Source organism: Pleurodeles waltl, chromosome 7 (assembly GCF_031143425.1).
Source record: "Pleurodeles waltl isolate 20211129_DDA chromosome 7, aPleWal1.hap1.20221129, whole genome shotgun sequence".
NCBI lineage: Eukaryota > Metazoa > Chordata > Amphibia > Caudata > Salamandridae > Pleurodeles > Pleurodeles waltl.
This window is the reverse complement of record NC_090446.1, coordinates 1273873013-1273891987: the sequence shown is the minus strand read 5'-3', so window position 1 is coordinate 1273891987 and position 18975 is coordinate 1273873013. Positions and strand designations below refer to the sequence as shown.

General features: G+C 46.9%; 1 protein-coding gene across 1 annotated transcript in view; it reads right to left on the bottom strand.

The window, feature by feature from the left end:
• LOC138246164 (zinc finger protein 182-like) overlaps positions 1 to 18975 on the bottom strand; it is a 145445-nt gene that overhangs the window by 118449 nt on the left and 8021 nt on the right. The window contains exon 2 of the mRNA XM_069200475.1: positions 15275 to 15370. The gene's annotated coding sequence lies outside the window, so the exon portion shown is untranslated. The remainder of the gene's footprint in view (positions 1 to 15274; positions 15371 to 18975) is intronic.

Sequence of the window (18975 nt, the reverse complement as noted above, 5' to 3'; positions counted from 1 at the left end):
ACGGAAACCGTATGAAGGCATACAAAGTATCGTCAAAAATAAATGGTGCACATGTATATTAATTACATCATGTCTGGATTACACGAGCAATAACATTGTTGCAGGAGCAAAATCTAAACAAGGCAGGTACAGACACGTAGCAATGAGGTTAGTGAAGGCCACATAAATTGCAGCTTATGGCGTTAAAACAGAGCAATAACCAGGCAATGAACACCAGGGAATGCTGTGGTATCAACATTGCAGCTGTCAGTTAGCGGTGCTGGCAGCGACACCACGCAACCACACATTGTGCAGATGAGTGTGGGGACCACCAGGCAGTAGAGAAATGCAAGAAGTGTGGATCTGTGTAATCACACCTGTTCACACCTACAGTAACTCTGGTGTGACCCCTCAAGATGTGTGGGTGCATTTCTTACCCTGATTATTAACTATGTAGGTGTGCTGTTACTCCCCCCACTACCATGCCCACTCCACTGGTGCGCAGCGAGTGCAATGTATTAGCCTCCACGTGTGCCCACTGCAGGAACGTGAGTAGCCACCTCCGTGTATCTGGTACAGAGGGCACCTTCACGTCATGGCAATTTGCTGTTGGAAAAGTACAAAAAACAAGATCTATAAACCTGTGTAAGTATTTATCTCCCTTGGCTTTGGGTGAAGGGCCAGAAGGCAGGACTCAGGGGTGGGCAGGAAAGTATGTCGCACTAGGTCCCCAGTGGTAGACGTAACCTCTGCCCAGGTTAATTGTAGTGGTAGACACTCCAACACCATGTGACAAAAACTGTCCTCCACAAGTTTGCACTGCGGACATTCAGGTGTGGCTGCAGGGAACATAGGCTTAATACGCTGGGGGAGAGATATGAATGGTGTGTGTAATTAAATTATGTGAAACTGAATCTGGGATTCCTGGACACCACCTTCACTTGTTTTCTAATGCTCGTGCCCAAGACTTATCCTTCAGTGGCTGCAGGAGAACACTGTCATCTGGCCGGTGCTTTTCCTGTGCCTTCCATCGCGCCAGGCGGCAATGTGAAGCATAACGTAGAGATAGCTCATCGCATGTTACATGCGTAAGGAGATTCTCAAGTAGACCTCACAATTCGCTGCATGGCATGATACGCCAAAAAGTGGCCTGCACCCTACACTGTATGTGTCCATTACAACCTGAAAAGACATAAGGATTCCCTCATGAAAAGGCCTTCTAATGGGTCTATCCCAGCCACCTTCCATGAAGCCAAATCATGTCTTCCAGCCAGTGCAAGAATGCCCAGTAACTGCCTTAGTGTTATGGATGGTGAGTAAGGAATGTGGGGGCTCTTACCATGCACAAACTAATGCCAGCGGCTCGGCCCCCACTGCGGCTGACAGTCACAATCTATCAACCAAGAATACACACTTGTCCCTCCTAGTACTTTGCAGATGACCTCCAGCTCAGGGCAGGGGAGTTGCGCCCAGCCAGCGCATTGGTCATTGTAACTGCGCTGCACTACCATTTTGGGTAGGTCGGTGGTCTAGACTCTTAGGGCCTCATGTTAGGAAACCACATTGAAGCGATTGCAAGACGCGTACACACCATAGGTGTGCCTAAGGCAAGCCCGTCAGCACCTGTCCACGTCCAGTGCCAGCCCTCCAGCCACTTTCTCTGCTCGTTTTATATTTAAATGGTGCTGCACTATAATAGGGAGCAATTGCTGAATCTCCGCCCATCCGGTGAGAGTCACTTTTGCCGCACCATAGATACTCCTACATTTTGGGATTTGACAAAGTGCACTAGTTTAAGCTTTTTAATTCTAATGTTAGGAATGTGGCATAGGATGTTGGAACCAATCTAAAGGCTAATCAGCAACTGTTTTGCAGCTCACTTACTAATGCCAGGTCACTGATCAAAAATAAGCTGAAATTTTATGAGTTTCGACAGGCTCAGGGCCTGGACGCAGCATTTATTACTGAAACCTGGACGGATGCCAGCTCAGGTCCAGATTTGGTGCTAGTCATTCCTGACCGATTTGCAATCTTAAGGCACGAGTATGCTGCTAAGAAGGGTGGGGGACTTGCCATTATCAGTTGTGACTATCTTTCTGGGATCTTTACTTCTGTCCCGAATTTATCTGAGTGTGAACCATTAGCCTTCAAACTTGCCCTCAACAAAAATACCTAATTTAATTGGCTCCTAGTATATCGACCTCCTGGCCCCACAGCACCTTTTGTTCGATCTATTAGTCAGTGGTTGGCACTAGGGTCAATTCTGCAGATTATACTATTTTAGGAGACTTCAATTTTCATCTAGAAAATAACCAGGATGAAGAATCTGTATCCCTTACTGACATTTTGTGTAGCCTTGTTTTGGCACAGTTAGTCAGTACGGCCACTCACTCGCCCCTGCATAGACTGGATGGGTTTTTCACTGACAATAGGTTTTTATCCTTCACAGACTCACTGCCGCTTACGTGCTCCGATCATTTTGCAGTACTGTTTAAAATAAAAATGGTGTTCAATCCAGTGAAGCCTAAATTAATGAATCCTAAATCAATGAAAACTCGGCCGTGGCACCAAATACATAATGGCATTCTCACCCGCTTTTGGTACTAACCTTGATCATGCAACCACAATCTGCCTTGGTTGGATAAGGCTACTAAACAAATAACGCATGAAAAAACTTCTTTGAAGAGTAGAGCCTCTCCGTCACAACCTTAGTTCACTGACAAACTGGGAGAATGCAAGCAGGCCTATAGGAAACAGGAGCATAAATGGAGGCTTAATTATGATAGGAGGGAAAAAGAACAATATAAACGAACAATTAGCAAATATAAAGCCTTAATTTATAAAGAAAAATCGGCCTACTTCATGCATAAAATAAAAATGGCAAAGAACTCGATTAAGGAGCTGGTCTCTACGGTAAAAAAAAATTCTTTAATATTGAATTTTCTAAAAGAACTGTTAGCAATCAATCTTTGTGTGACTTCATTGCCTCTTTCTTTGTGGCAAAGGTGGAAGACATCTATAATGCTTTCACTGCGAAGAGCATATCAGTCCCCTCATTATCTGGGTCGGATGAGCAAGAAAGGAAATGCAAAGACCTCCTTAACTCTAGCTCTCAACCCAATAACTGTGACACCAGTTCTAACCTGTCAGTTGAATATATCAAGGAACTTCTTTTATCAACTAAATCAGGTTCTACTATTGACCCCTGTTGGCCTCAGATTCTGCAGTTCAATCCCAATGTTTTAGCTACCCAATTGATTATTTTTAATGAAACGATTAGTCAAGGATACTTTCTGAGAGCATGGAAAGTAGCATCTATTCTTCTTCTGCTGAAAAAAATAAATTTGTCTCCCTAAGTCCCAAATTCCTATCGGGCCATATCACACCTCCCCTTCCCTTCTAAGATTATTGAAAAATGTGCTTAACAAAGAATTGGTGACAATTCTTGAGGCTCACCATCTATTGGACCACTCTCAATACAACTTTAGGGTTGAACAAAGTACAGAGTCAGCTCTGATAGTTGCTTCGGAAGAGCTGAGGTCTACTTTGGATTCAGAATCAGTGGCAGCCTTGATCCTATTGGATCTTTCGGCTGCTTTTGATAGGTCAACCATGGTATACTCATGAACCGGCTTTATTCCTTCAGCATTAGGGGCTCTGCTTTGGCTCTTCTTAAATCTTTTCTTTCTGAGAAACAGCAATTTGTGGCTCTGGATGATTTTTCCTCAAGTACATTTTCACTTCCATGTGGTGTTCCACAGGGCTCTTCTTTGAGCCCTGCATTCTTTAATCTTTATGTAATTTCCCCTGGCTACACTAATTAAAAAGCTTGGTTTTTCAGTCATCATTTATGCAGATGACACCCAGATAACAGTCTCGGTGGCTGGCAACCCAGAAGACACAGTTAGTAAATTTTATAGCTGTATATTGGAAATTGGCAACTGGATGTCCAAACAACTGCCTAAAGCTAAATTCTAGCAAAACTGGGGTGCTCTTGTTGGGCAATAATCCATCTTTTTGGACTCTTCCTGGTGGATTCAGGAATTTGGAGCCCTACCTTCCCCATTTTCCACAGTCAAATATCTGGGTGGCATATTTGATGACAAATGGACATTTGCTAAAAATATTAATGTTGTGACTTGCTCAGCTTTTTTGTCCTTAAACTTCTGAGGAAAATCTGTCCTTTTATCCTGCAAGACTTGAAGAAGTTGGTGGTCACTGCACTAGTGATTGTTGCAATGCACTATATGTCAATTTTCAGCGGAGACTTATAGACAAACTGAAAGCAGAATTCTGCAGCTCGTTTCCAAAACATCACTCGAACCCTCAAGTCTTGGATCATCTTCATAGGCTACCTACTCGCAAACCTACTGACTTCAAAGCTCTTTGTATAGTGTTTGAAGCTTTGACTGGCCGCAGCCCAGAGTATCTGCGGTAGAAATTTACTTTGTACCCCCGTCCATAACTCTGCGATCCTCCTCAGCCTTAAGTTGGAATGTTCACAAAGTTAAAAGGGACCGCTCGGGGTGTGGGGGGGATGCAGGAGTTTAATTTATTGTACTGCCAAAAAGTGGTATTCCCTCCCTCCTCATCTCAAGAAACGTGTAGATCTCAGGGCCTTTAGGAAAGCCTTGAAAACCTGGCTTTTCAGCAAATCAGAGTGTTCCCCCTTGTCAATATTCCTTTCACCATTTTGCACTGTCTTTGTGTGTCGTCTTCTGTAGTTGCAAGTGCCTAGATGCTGTCGGCAGTAGTTGCGCTAAATAAAATACGTTTTTCATTTCATTTCAAGATTTTTGAGATATTTGATAATCTTCTGCCGAATTTCTGGCCACTGTAAATATGGACCACTCCCTAACCACAACCCCGGCACTTCTCTTGGGGCCACCTTTTAACCTTTTTATACTTCTGCTTGCATTTTCTGACACCTGGTTGATCTCTGCCAGGCAGCATTTCTGTTCACGGCATTGCCTGATGAATGATAATGGTCTTTAGTTGTGCATTTGTAAATCTGGTTGAATCCGCCTTCAGCATGAATGCGCCATACAATGTATAACTTTATATTGTGTGGCAGCGCAGTACCTTTTTGTATGATCTTGGTCGTAGCTTCTTCACCAACGATGCTTAAACTTCTTAGTGAAGCTTTCTTTCCATTTACACGCTTTACACTGGCTGGATTTGTACATCTGCCAACCATCCACTCGGAACTTAGACGAAGGCCCACATGGCACACAAGAGCAGTTTGCTTGGATCACGTCAAACTCTCATGGAGATCACTTTCTTCTTTGGGTTACTTATTCCCTATCTTGTCGCCAGTTGTAGTGTCTTCCCCATCCTGTGTACACGCCAATGACTAGGCCACACATAGAGCTATAAATCACGTCTTTATTTCTCTGCGTGTACCTGTGAACTCCAACATTGTAAACCAAGCTTTCAGTACACTCTATTCTAGCGATTACGTCTCACAGATTAGAGTCAGTTGGGAGCCAGAAAGGTTTTGTTCTAAGTCATGCAAGACACTACATCATGGATGCGCTGCAGTAGTCACCAGATACTGAGGAAGGTGCCACACCCAGGTGTAAATCCCAACTGATCAGCATGCACCAATGTACTGACTATTTGAAGCAGCCTATTTCCAAGCACCTTTCCTAAGACTTAACAGTCAAGGCTGAGGAGAGATAACGGGCGGTATGAATGCACATCTAAGCAGCCACAATCCGGTTTGGGGAGGGCTACAATCAGCGCTTCACACAGTGAGTATGGGAGCTGGCAGATTGATTAGCTTCATTAAACACATCCAATAGGTGCTGGGTAGTCAGAGCTAAAAAAGTGGTGTGGTACTCAATTGGCAACCCATCTGTGCTTGGTGTTTTGTTCCGGGCAATCTGAGCTATAGCTTTTCTGATATCTTCCAACTGGATTGGCTCATCCAGATTGGCTCTATGAAGCAGGGACAGGCAGGGCATGTTTGAAAACCTGTGTGTCAGCGCAGGGGCACCTCCAGATCCATACAGTTAGTGATAATAGCCCCAAAATGTATAATTGATACCAGCCTGCGTGGTTACCAACAAGCCATCATTGCAGTGAATGGTACCAATCAGAGTGCACTGTTGGTCCTCCTTGGCCAGCCACACCAGCAATCTGCCCAATCGATTACCCTCCAAATGCAACATGGTCAAGCAATGCATATAATCGTGCTACCCCAAACGGGTTTCGTACTCCACCCCTATTGTGTGATTAGCCACTGCCCTCCCCAAAGGGCACAGCTCTCTTTCCAGTGCCATCAACTCATTCTGCAGTAGGCGGCAGACCCCCCCCCCGCCCCACATGGCAGCCATACTGTGGCCTGACACAACTTATTTTTGCACATCCCACTCCAGAGCCCTGGATGGAGTGAACCCTTGTTGAGGTCGAAATAGTGAGTGATGCATTTCAATAGATCATCCCTAAATGGGATCAAGCAGCGGCTCAGTCTGTGGTCGCCAGGTCAGAATTCTCGGGCATGATCTTCCCCACAAAAGAGCTACCTGAGGTGGGCAATGATCTGATGAAGTGCGGGCTAAATATTCTGATCGGAGAATCTATGACCACAGCTGATCAGGGGAGTAAAACAAAAATGTGCGGTCTACTTGATGACCCATGTGCCACACATCACGCAATCGCCTTTGGGTCAGCCAACTATGGAAGTGTTGCATTGTTCTAATACATGTGGCATTGCACAAAGGAGGAAGAGAACCGTCGATGTCCACATCCGGCACACAATTGAAACTCCCCTAGGGCCAGGTGCATGGGGATCCCAGAAAAGTGCAGGAGTAAGTGCATCAAAGAATTGTGACTGGTTGGCGTTAGGTGCGTATATCTCCACAATCATCTGCTCGGCCCGTGTAGGTGTCCCTTTGCTATCACATATTGTCAGCAAGTGTGGAAACCCAGGCGCAATCCATGTAAGTACTCCTTAGGCATATGCAGACTAGGACGTACAGGAGACCTGTCCCTGCCACTTTTCGCAGAACTTTTGGAGTTCTGTAGCTGTGAGGTGAGTTTCCTCCAGCATGGTGATATGTGTATGACAGTGCTTGAGTTAGGCTTAAATTCAGTATTGTTTAGCAGGAGTAGCCATACCACGCACACATTCCATGTTATCAAACTGTGCTGTAGAGGAAGACTGTCTGTGCAAGTGGGTTAATGAGTGGCCTGAACGGACTGGCATCCAAATGTTGCATGCTGCATGCCCTACTTTACTAACACCAACACAGAGTAACCCTCTCAGTCACCAAAGTGCACCCAAGAAATGCTTGATTGCATACCAAGGCTCCATGAAAACAAACAAAAAACAACAAAAAGAGAATAAGAATCCCCCAGATGCCAAGTGAGCCTCAGCCATATGCCCTCAAGAAATAACCAGAACTAAAAATAAAAAAAATAAATCTCTTCAACAGGCAAAACATACCCACTTCAGAGTCTATGTGGGGCATGCAAAATTCAGAACCCAGCATGTCTGTAGCATGACCCCAATACGAAGGTCTGAACATCCAGCCTGTGCCAATCACAGTGGTTTACCTTAGCAGAGCCCAGCAGCACCCATAGGCCAAGTCTGCCAGTAATCTCCAGTGGGATCCAGATGGATGCGCACTACATGACATCTGCATATCGTGGAGTGATGTTCAGGCCCTGGTGGACATCAGCTGTTGAGGATCCAGAGCCACCCGTGTCCGACCCAAACTCTGAGCGCCACTCCACACGCAACCGGGCAAATAGGTTTGTGCTGTTCTGCAAAGTCTCTCTCACCGATCTTGCCTGTTCTTCAGCCAATTGATCCTGTGTGGGTCAGGTCTTGGTAGATCGCCGCTTTCATTGGCAGGGGTTGGTCAAGATCCTGGGAGGAGCATGGGCCAGGCCCTTGGTGTGTGACCAGTTCCACACATCCTCCAGAGGGAAGAAGACATAGGTTGTCTCGCCGTTGACTGCTCATATTTTTGCTGGTAACAAGAGAGCATATTTAAAGTTAGATTCCCTGAGACATTGCTTGACCCTGATATAGGATCCACAGTCGTTCCACTTGTGCTGTGAAGTCAGGGTATGCTGTGATCACAGCATTGTTATACTTCCGGGGGCTCTTTGCCCCAACTGCTGGAGCACCAAGTCACGGTCCCGTAAGTTAACAAGTTGAGCAATGATGGCCAGCAGTGGGGCTCCTGCAGGGGGTGGCCACCAGGTATCCGATGAGAAGAATTTAGACACTTTGTCAGCCATTACCATGTCCATCAGCCAGGTTTCTATAAATAGGTCCACAGTGGGGCCCTCTGATCGTTCGAGAAATCACAGTAGGCGGGCATTGTTGCGCTGAGAGCTCCCTTCAGCATCCTCTGATCTGTGATATAAAGAGGACGCCTCTGCACTCAATAATTTCATTTGTACCTGGAGCTCTTGTACCGTGAGTCTCAGGGTGATCAAGGAGGACAGAGTCTCATCCACTCGATCACCTAGCTTACGATGATTGGCCCTCAGCAGACTCACATCTAGAGAGACGGTGTCAATCTTGGCATCCAAATATGTTTTAGTGTCCAGGACTGATTGAAGTACATTTTCAGACTGAGTGGAATGTGTGTGAAAAGTGGCCTCAAGGTGTCCAGGATTCGTCCAAGGGAATAGAGGGCGGCACCGAGCTACTAAGGTTATGTGTCAGAGGCTTGGTAGATTTTGGTTGTACCATTGTGATATCTCACAGCATGGCCTCCGAGATGAATGGGAAAGGCAGTGGGTGTGTTGACACCCCACTACACACAGTGGCATTCACCCACAGTCCAGCATCAGGGAACAGAAACCTGGCCCCTGCCGTCACTGACCAACACTCAGGTCTGTTATGTCTTAATCCCTAGAAAAGTCTACAGTGGTCCTTCCCACTGCAAACAGTGGGCACACGTAGATTGCAATATAGGCAGGTCCCCAGTCTATTCCAGCATCAAAGGTGCCAATGTTGTGTGTGTAGCGTGATAGGGGCTGTCCTAGAGTCGGCTGTTCGGGACAACCGGTTCCCCTTGGTAACTCAGCACAAATCTTGGCACCACAGATGTGCGCTGGAGCAGAAAGGAGGGGATGAAAGAGGAATCTGCACCTGTCCTTAGTAATAATCAATGGAGGATCCAGGCAGGAAATACCACTAGTCGACAGAAAGGAGCAGCACTAAAGTGTAGACAGGACTTCACCAGTCCGCTCTCCCAGGGTATGCAGGGCCTCCCTCCTGCAATCTGGGCCTCCGAAGTAACAAGGAGTAGGGATCCTTTGAAACAAATAGCCCTCAACAGCCTCAAGTCTAGGCGGGCAAACAGCAGGGCAAGCGTGGAGTTTTGGGGGGGTCACTATATAAGACGCAATTCAGGGGCCAGATGCAGGGAACAACACACTGAGAAACTCACCATGGCCCCGCCACACTGGCACACTGTAATAATGATAGTCTTCCTGGCAAGTCTCAAATTCGACCGGTTCAATTCAATCATGCAGTTGTGAACTTCCTCAAGTGGCACAGGCGTTCCCATCCTCGTGCTCCACACTCACTTTCCAGGGAACTGCAGTGTCATTCAGGCAGGAGACCAGGAGCAGTCTCGCCCAAAGGTGTGTAGGCCCCTATGGTCATAGGTGTTCAGGCAGGAGGCGACTGCCTGGTGCAGCACACCCTATTGAGTCTCCTCAGGACTCAGATCCAGGTGACGCAGGGTGTCCCGCACACAAAGAGCAAGAGCCACCCTCCAGGACACTGCAGGTATATTGGCAGGGGTGAGCGTCCCCACCTCTCGTAGGTGCCTCACTCCTCATACCAAGTCCTCTGCGGTGTACGCAGTGGCAGGCCCATGTGCCACACTCACGCACAGGAAGAGCGCAGCGCTGACAGGCAGTCCAAGTTGGGTGCAATATCGACCGATGTAGACAGGCCTCTATGACCTCAAGTATGGGGGGTGGAACCTTGTAGGTACTCAGATCGCAGACCCAGGTAAAGCAGGGCAGAGGGTCCCATGCATGAAGGTCAGGAGCCGCTTTCCAGGTGTATGGGTGGGAGACAGATGTCCTCACCTCCCCAAGGCACTCCACTGCTTGCTCCCACTCTTCAGTGGCAATCCCCCCCATGTAGTATTGAGACCTCGCTGACACAGGCCCCGTGCTATGCCTTCTCTGCCGAAAAAGCGGAGGCAACGCACATTGGATAATGCTTCAGGTGGCGCCCTCCGGCCAAGAGGGCAGTCTGGGCTATTACTGCCCGCTTGGGGAAGACTAGAAGATTAGAGGAGCATTATATACAGGCTATCCTCGTTTGGATGCGGCCATCTTGGCCACACCCTCTGCATTGATAAGACATTTTCTATATTTTTATGACCAATGTGGTTGATAAGGGCAGCCCCCGATGCACAGATCCTGATGGCTGTATATGCTAGTTTGGGACTAGGCTTCAATTCTCCATTATGTTTACTCTAGTACCTTGTGGCATCAAAAGTTAATAAAAATGAGTATTTACAAATATATACACATATATCTACTATATCAGTTTCCAAAGTTGATGGTAGGTCACTGTGAATAAAGAAAGAAGGTGTGTGTGGCTTAGCTGTGACCTGTGTTCGAAACGACCATTGTTAGCCCAACACCTAGTGTGAGTCACCCTGGTGATCCCACGATGGAAGTAATGTTTCAGGTCTTCCAACCCCACCTGCAGTGCAATCAATTAGACAGTATTGATGAAAAGAACATATTCCTGATATGCTCATTTTGTCCTTTAGCACTTATTTATATTATCTGTTGGAGGCTGACAGTTGTGGCTTCAAGGGCGACTTTCCCTGTTCACGGTGTGCTGTATTGTTTGTGTCTTGTTGATGTCATGACACAAACCACATTTTGCCGCTGACTGTAGTTAATGTGTGAATAGTCAGTTTCTGAAAGGTCTTCACAACGGCCAGAGCACCTTCAGCTTCCACAACCCCACAGCCACTGGGAAAAAGATCACCCCCTCCCAGGAACTGTGTGACGCCCTAGAAGACTTCTTCTGTGACAAGATTTGAGCCATCTATTAGAACTTCAAACCCAAACCCCACACACCTGCTCAATCATTGGGATCCTCTTACAAATCCAAACACAAACTCCATCATGAACTCCATACATTCAGGAGCATCCACGGACCTCTGCTCCACCACATCTTCAACCTCGGAAACAAAACGGTTGGCGACAAGCTCAAGGAAATCCTGAACTCCTCCATCATCACGGCCTCCTTCCCTAAGGACTGGAAACATGCTGAAGAAACCATCTGCTGACCCTGTAGAACTGAAGAACAACCAGCCCATCCCCCTACTCCCGTTTCCAGTGAAGGTTCTCAAAAAAGCAATCAACCCAGCAACTCACTGAACACATGGCATATGGAACATGAAAACCTCCTTGACCCCTCTCAATTCGGAATCCAAGCACCGAGACAACCCCGATCACAGCCACTGGCATCAAGGCCCTCCTACACCGCAGCAAAACACCAACTCTCATCGACCTGGACCTGTCAGCCACCTTCGACACCACCTCCCACCACATCTTGATCAACAGACTCCACCAAATCGGAATCCAAAGAGACGCCCTCAAATGAATCGCCTCATACCTCACCAGAAGAACCCAGAAAATCCATCTCCTCCCTGTTCACCTTGGAACCCAAGAAGATCTACTGTGGTATCCCACAAGGATCACCCGTCAGCCCCACCCTCTTCAACAGATACATGAACCCCCAGGCCAACACCGTCAGATCAAATGGACTCAGCATCAACTCCTACACCAACACCACCCAGGTCATGCTTTCATTGTCAGAAGACCCCCCAACACCACAGCCAACTTTCACAGATCTATGATGAACTTCAACGATTGCATGAAGAACAACTGTCTCAAGCTCAACACAGACAAGACGGAACTCGGCATCTTTAGGAACAACACCTTGCCATGGAACGACGCTTGGTGGCCTGCTAAACTCGGCCCTTCCTCTGCCAGCATCTTGGGCATCATCTTGGACAGCAAGTTGTCTATGCAGAAACCGGTAAACGCAGTCTTACCCGCCTCCTTTCACACCCTAGGCATGCTACAAAAGATTTTCAGGTGGCTTCAAATGAACACCAGAAGAACCACTGAATGCGTGTCACCAGCTGGCTAGACTACGGGAACACTCTCTACATAGGAACCACTGCACGCCTCCTGAAGGGACTACAAACAATACAAAACTCAGTGGAAGGACTCATCTTCAACCTCACAAGACAGACCCACATCGCTCCACACAGCAAGAAGCTACACTGGCTCTCGATCAAGAAGAGGTGCCAGTTCAAAATGTTGACCATGCATACAAGCCCTACACAACTAAGGGTAGCATACATCAACAAACAAATGAACTTCCACCAACCAGACACCTGCGATCCACCTCCCTCTTCTGCTGAGCCAACAGGGGAGGTAGCTCCTTCTCTCACCTGCTGCCCAAAGCCTGGAACGACATTCCCCTGCACCTTAGGACTGCCTCATCGTTCCTAATTTCAGGAAAAGACTCAAGACATGGATGTACGAATTAACAGAGCACCGCGAAGCAGCTAGCAAATCCAGTGCCTTGAGACCCTCACATGTAATTTGCTGTGCTTTATAAATCCTGACTGATTGATTTCTAGGCTCCGATAGTCTTCTTGTACACTTTCTTCAATGACCCTGCTCCTGTCACACATGTTAGTTACATTGTAATCATGGGCCTTGCTGCTTATGTCGTTGAATGGGACAACGCACAAGTAAGGCGTTGTGCAGGAGAGATACAAGACTAATACAATGAGTAACTGGTTCTATACTAGCACTATTTTAATGGTCCTGTGCAGCTGTGACCATTTGCAGGGGTGTGTAAAGCTATATAGGAAAAGTGTATCAGTCTTACATAAGACCCTTAAAGCCAAATGTATTTGATTCACATCTTTTGCTGTCTCCTTCACATCCAGGATTTATCGATGATGGGAAAACATGGTCTGAGCAAATGTGCATATGCATTCGAATTCCAGCATCAGCACAACCAAATGTACAAAAAACTCCAGTACCCATGAGAAGGTGACTCTATTTTAAAGGTTGAGCAGACCCTAGCTCTTGTACTAAGAAGTTAAGAAACTGATCAATTTCATCACTATCAGTACTGCTATAATCCAATGATAAGAGTGGCACTTTTTAATTACCTTTTCCTATGTACTAGAGCTCGGATCTATGCATGGGATGCTACATAGGTAAAACAGATTACCCCTTTTTACTATTTGACTTACAGCTGACCCCGCAGTATCAACATTATAAATAAACTTTATAAAAAGTATAATGAAATGGGATTTACATATGTGGGATATATGTTTAACTAAAAAAAACTAATGTATTAAAAAGAGGCAATGTCAAAGTATGGGGGGGTCTGTGGAAAATTGTCTGTACGAAATCTGTGAATACAAGCACAAATAATATAGCTTTAAGATAGTATTTATGAACCTATGATTTACCAAACATCATTCAAAGGCACTCAAAAATGCAAAGTACACACTGAGGCTCTGAATGCAAGACAACTGTCAGCTATACAAAGGGTTTGAGAACCCCTTCTGTATTTAATCTTATGATTAACTTTCAAGAATAAAATTTGGAGATTCCAATCAAACATTACAGTTTTAATTACATATGAAAAACATGGCTGTGGGCTTACAGTGACAAAAACACATCGACAAACAGGGTTGTGACTAGAACTAGGGTTAGACTAGGTCATGTAGGAAGAAATGCACCTGTGATGGGGAAGAGTAGCTAACAAGATGCCAGCAGTCAGGTACAAATTAGGAAAAACCTCTACTACAGATTGCACATAGGGCCTGCACTTACCAAATCAGAAATTTTTAAATTTACTAAAAACTGCGTGCTGCAAGGCCACTATACATTGTGTAGTCAACAAAACTGAACAGCCGTAGGACAAAATACTGGAGAAACCTAAAAGCTAGTATGTACACATGTATGTATGCGTGTGTCTTTTTATAAATATATATATATGTATATATATATATGTATATTTATATATATATATATATATGGAAAATGTCACTTACCCAGTGTACATCTGTTCGTGGCATGTGCACTGCAGATTCACATGCTGTGCACTGTTCCTGCCATCTAGTGTTGGGCTCGGAGTGTTACAAGTTGTTTTTCTTCAAAGAAGTCTTTGAGTCACGGGACCGAGTGACTCATCCCTTCCGGCTCCATTGCACATGGGCGTCGACTCCATCTTAGATTGTTTTCCCCGCAGAGGGTGAGGTAGGAGTTGTTAAAGTAAGGATACTAGTGGTGCCCATGCAATGGAGTAAATGTGTATGTACATAGTGTATTAAAGTCAAAATTATTTACATATTTACAGTTTTAATGCAACTAAAACGGCTACAGGCTCCCAGGGAGGTGGGAGGGCGCATGTGAATCTGCAGCACAACATGCCACAAACAAATGTAAACTGGGTGTAACGGGCGAGGTGCCGATCTCGGGTCCGAAGCTCCCGTCGGGGAAGAAAATCGATACCCCCGGGGCAACGAGGAGGATTCCCCTAGAATGACGTATGACGCGGAGGGCGTCATAAAGAGGAAAAGAGAAGACGGACGACAAGAGAGGTCGGAGGAAAAGGAGGAGCCGAGAACGCGGAAGAGCCGAGGAGAGGAAACCACCACCATCCAGGAGCCGGAGGAAGAGCGAGAGAACACCGGGGCAGGAGAGCAGAGCACGAAAAGAGAACCCACCTTCACCCAGGAGCTAAAGGGAGAGGAAGACACCGCCAGCAACGTGATCGAGACGGAGGGAGAGACCCGGAAGGCGGGACGCCTCGAGGACAGGAGGAACCAGTGGGCGACCCCCAACCCGACCGAAGAGAAATCGGGGGACCACCTACTTGCCGGCCGCGCCCCTGGAGGGACGTGGCCCTCCCAGGTACGACTATACCCTGCCTGGCAGACTCTGTCAGGTTGGCTCACAGGGAAAAGAGGGAGGTGGGGGGAGAAAAGGGAGGACGGGGAGGTTTCTTCAAAGGAAGGGCATAGACCTGCAGAGAGAGGGGAAACCCGTTTACTTAACCCACGGACTGGGACACCTCCGGAGAAACCCTAGAAAGAAGAGAAGGGGTTGACCGGGACACAGGGGAGAGAAGGCACAATAAATAAATAGAGAAACCCACCACAACCAGCACCGCCGCCCTACCTGTTTCACCACCCCTACTAACCCCTATCTGACCCCTTACCTTAGCCCTACTTCAATTTTCACTTACCTGATTATTTTTATTTTCCTTTCTTTTGGGGAATACGGGCGACCGGAGGACGGGAAACCAGACCGCCTCAAGACGGAGCCAAGACACCACCAGAGCCTGGAAAGAGAAAAGAAAAGGGGCTTTGAGGAAATAGAAACTAGGGCTGATCTTGTGAAGAGGAACAAGAGAGGACGGGCCAAGCTATAAATAAAACAATAATATTCCCTCAAATAGCAGTGCCTGTCGTATTCTTCCAATATCTTGCATATGTCAGATAACGAACCCATTTACAGTGGTGTCAGAAGTGGGATATTGGAACAAGCGACAGGAGAATTCTAGAAGATGGAGGGTGCACCCACAATGGCCGACATGATGCAGCAACTGGCTGAGGGCCAACGCCATCTGCAAATTGTATGGGAGGAACAACAGAAGGCTGCCAAGGTGGAAAGGGAGGCTCTGCAAAATGCACTTAAAAGTCAGGCCACTATCATGGCCAACAATCAGTTGGTACATGACAACGCCATAAAAACTTTGACTGATACCATTGCCGCAACTAGGGTACATCCAAATGTACCGAGTTCCGTTTTGCAGAGATATCAGGAAGGCGAAGATCCCGACGCCTTCTTTACTAACTTTGAGCGCGTTGCCCTTTCAGCCACCTGGCCGCAGGACAGATGGGGTCAATATATCGCTCCCTTGTTAACCGGGACACTTCAAGCAGCATATCAAGCGGTTAACCCAGGAGGAACAACGCCCTATCCGGACATCAAGAAGAGTATCCTAGAAAGGGTCGGTTTTGATACAGAACATTATCGGGTTCGCTTCCGGAAGGCCAAGTGGGGCCCCGCTGAGAACCCTCGAGCCTTATATTTCCGGGTCAAAGACCTAGGGCTCAAATGGCTTGGACCCATAGGGACGAATAGGGAAGACGTTATCGAGGCCGTCCTCCTAGAACAATATTTAGATGCCCTACCCACCAATACTCGCCATTGGATCAAGCAACACCCAAACCCCGACACGAATACTACTATTGAGCTGGCCTGCGCTTTCCACCGCTCCCTCGAATTCAAAACACCACTCCCGCGGTTGTTACCTCAACCCGTTAGGCAAAACCCAGGACAATCCGCAGCCACAGGGAAAAGGCTAATAGAGGAACCAGGAAGATTACGAGGGATGGAAAAACCATATGGGCAGCAGCCCCAATGTTTTAGTTGTGGGGAGTGGGGACACATTGCCCGCTTTTGTCCTTTGAAGGCCGGGAAACCCGAACCCATGGAAATAGGGATTACGAGAGGCCGGGTATTCTACACCGGGGGGAAAGAAACTCAATACAAAAAAATAGTGTCCATTAATGGAAGGGATACGTTGGCGCTCATCGACTCCGGATGTAGCCAGTCCGTAATTAGAGCGGACCTAATTACTGAGCATAACCTTGATCCGGATTTCACGGTATCCATATGCTGCATTCATGGGGAAACAAGGGAATACCCCCTAATATGGACTACCCTTTTTTGGGAAGGAAAAGAGACCCCCATACGGCTGGGGGTAGTTGAAGGTTTGGTGGAAGAAGCCATCATAGGAACAGACTTTAAAGACTTTCCGATCCTCTTAGACAGCACACAGAGTAAGAATGACCTGGATGCCTGGTTGGGAAGTGCCCCTTTTTCTGAACTAAACATACCAACCCCAGTGATCCGCTATAAACCCACTGTTGGACTTTTGCTTTTGCAGGGTCATCCCCAGACTTTTTTGCCTCCTGCCTCCTATATTTTTCTGACATGTTGCTGTTGGCTTTTCAACTCTGAGCACTTTACCACTGCTAACCAGTGCTAAAGTGCATATGCTCTCCTGTTTAAATTGTATGTAAGTGGTTTATCCATGATTGGCATATTTGATTTACTAGTAAGTCCCTAGTAAGGTGCACTAGAGGTGCCAGGGCCTGTAAATCAAATGCTACTAGTGGGCCTGCAGCACTGGTTGTGCCACCCACATAAGTAGCTCTGTAATCATGTCTCAGACCTGCCACTGCAGTGTCTGTGTGTGTATTTTTACACTGTAAATTCGACTTGGCAAGTGTACCCACTTGCCAGGCCTAAACCTTCCCTTTCCTTACATGTAAGGCACCCCTAAGGTATGCCCTAGGTAGCCCCAAGGGCAGGGTGCAGTGTATGGATAAGGTAGGACATATAGTAATGTGGTTTATATGTCCTGACAGTGAAATACTGCCAATTTCGTTTTCACTGTTGCAAGGTCTGTCTCTCTCTCATAGGATAATATGGGGGCTACCTTTAAATATGATTAAAGTGTAGATTCCCCTAGAGAAGAGATGGACAGGTGGAGTTTGGGATCCCTGAACTCACAATTTAAAAATGCATCTTTTAGTAAAGTTGATTTTGAGATTGTGCGTTTGAAAATGCCACTTTTAGAAAGTGAGCATTTTCTTGCTTAAACCATTCTGTGACTCTGCCTTGTTTGTGGATTCCCTGTCTGGGTCAGTTGACAGTTGGGTTGTTTTTCACCTCACACCAGACAGTGACACAAAGGGAGCTGGGGTGTGATCTGCATTCCTGATTAGCCATCTCTGCTAGGAGGGAGGGGTGGAGTGGTCACTCTCATCTGAAAGGACTGTGCCTGCCTCTGACAATGCTGTCTCCAGCCCCCTGGTGTGTGTCTGAGGCCTTGCCTGGGCAAGGCAGGATCTCACAAGAAGGTGTGAGTCCCCTTTGAAGAAAGGTGACTTCAAAGACTAAAATGAGTATAAGAAGGGCACCCAAACTTACAAACTTTAGAAACACTTCTGGAATCAAGGGGAACCTCTGCCTGGAGAAGAGCTGATCGCTGAGGAACAAGTGCTGCCCTGCCTGTGACTGTGCTTTGTGGAGCTTTCCTGCAGTGCTGCTTCTGCCTGAGTAAGAGGGCAAAGACTGGACTTTGTGTGCCTTCCATCTTGAAGAAGAAATCTCCAAGGGCTTGATGTAGAGCTTGCCTCCTGTTATTGAAGTCTCAGGGATAGCAAAGACTTCTTCCTGCCAGCACCTGGAGTCTCTGGAGAGACCCCTACTCTGCTCTGTGGTGCCCTTCCAGTTCCTGGGACCCTGAAAGGAGAGGCTGGCAGCCTAAGGACAAAAATACACGCACCGAGCGCCGTGCGGAGAAAAGATCGACGCGAATCCGATCGCGGCTGAGAAAACGACGCGACGCCGGCTCCGCAGCTGAGAAACGACGCCGCAGGAAACGCGACCGGAGAATCGACGCCCGGAGCAGGAGAAACGACGCGCAGCATCGCTGACGAAGGCTGAGAGATCGCAACCTGCGCCGCGGGACTTTCGGACCGTCGCGTGGCTGGCTTTTTCGACGCGCATCGCCGTGCCGAGTTGTTTTCGACGCATATAACCGTGCAGGGTTATTTTCGACGCGCACCGCCCGTGCGGGGTTATTTTTGACGCAAACCAGGTACATTTACACGCTAGCAGCGCTAGTGTGTTGTTACAACTACCTAAAGACTCTTTTTATTTTAAACCTTTAAAAAATCATAACTTGACTTGTGTATGTTGGATTTTTGTCGTTTTGGTCTTGTTTTGTCTAGATAAATATTTCCTATTTTTCTAAACTGGTGTTGTGTCATTTTGTAGTGTTTTCATTAAGTTACTGTGTGTGTTGGTACAAATACTTTACGCCCAGCACTCTGAGGTTAAGCCTACTGCTCTGCCAAGCTACCAAGG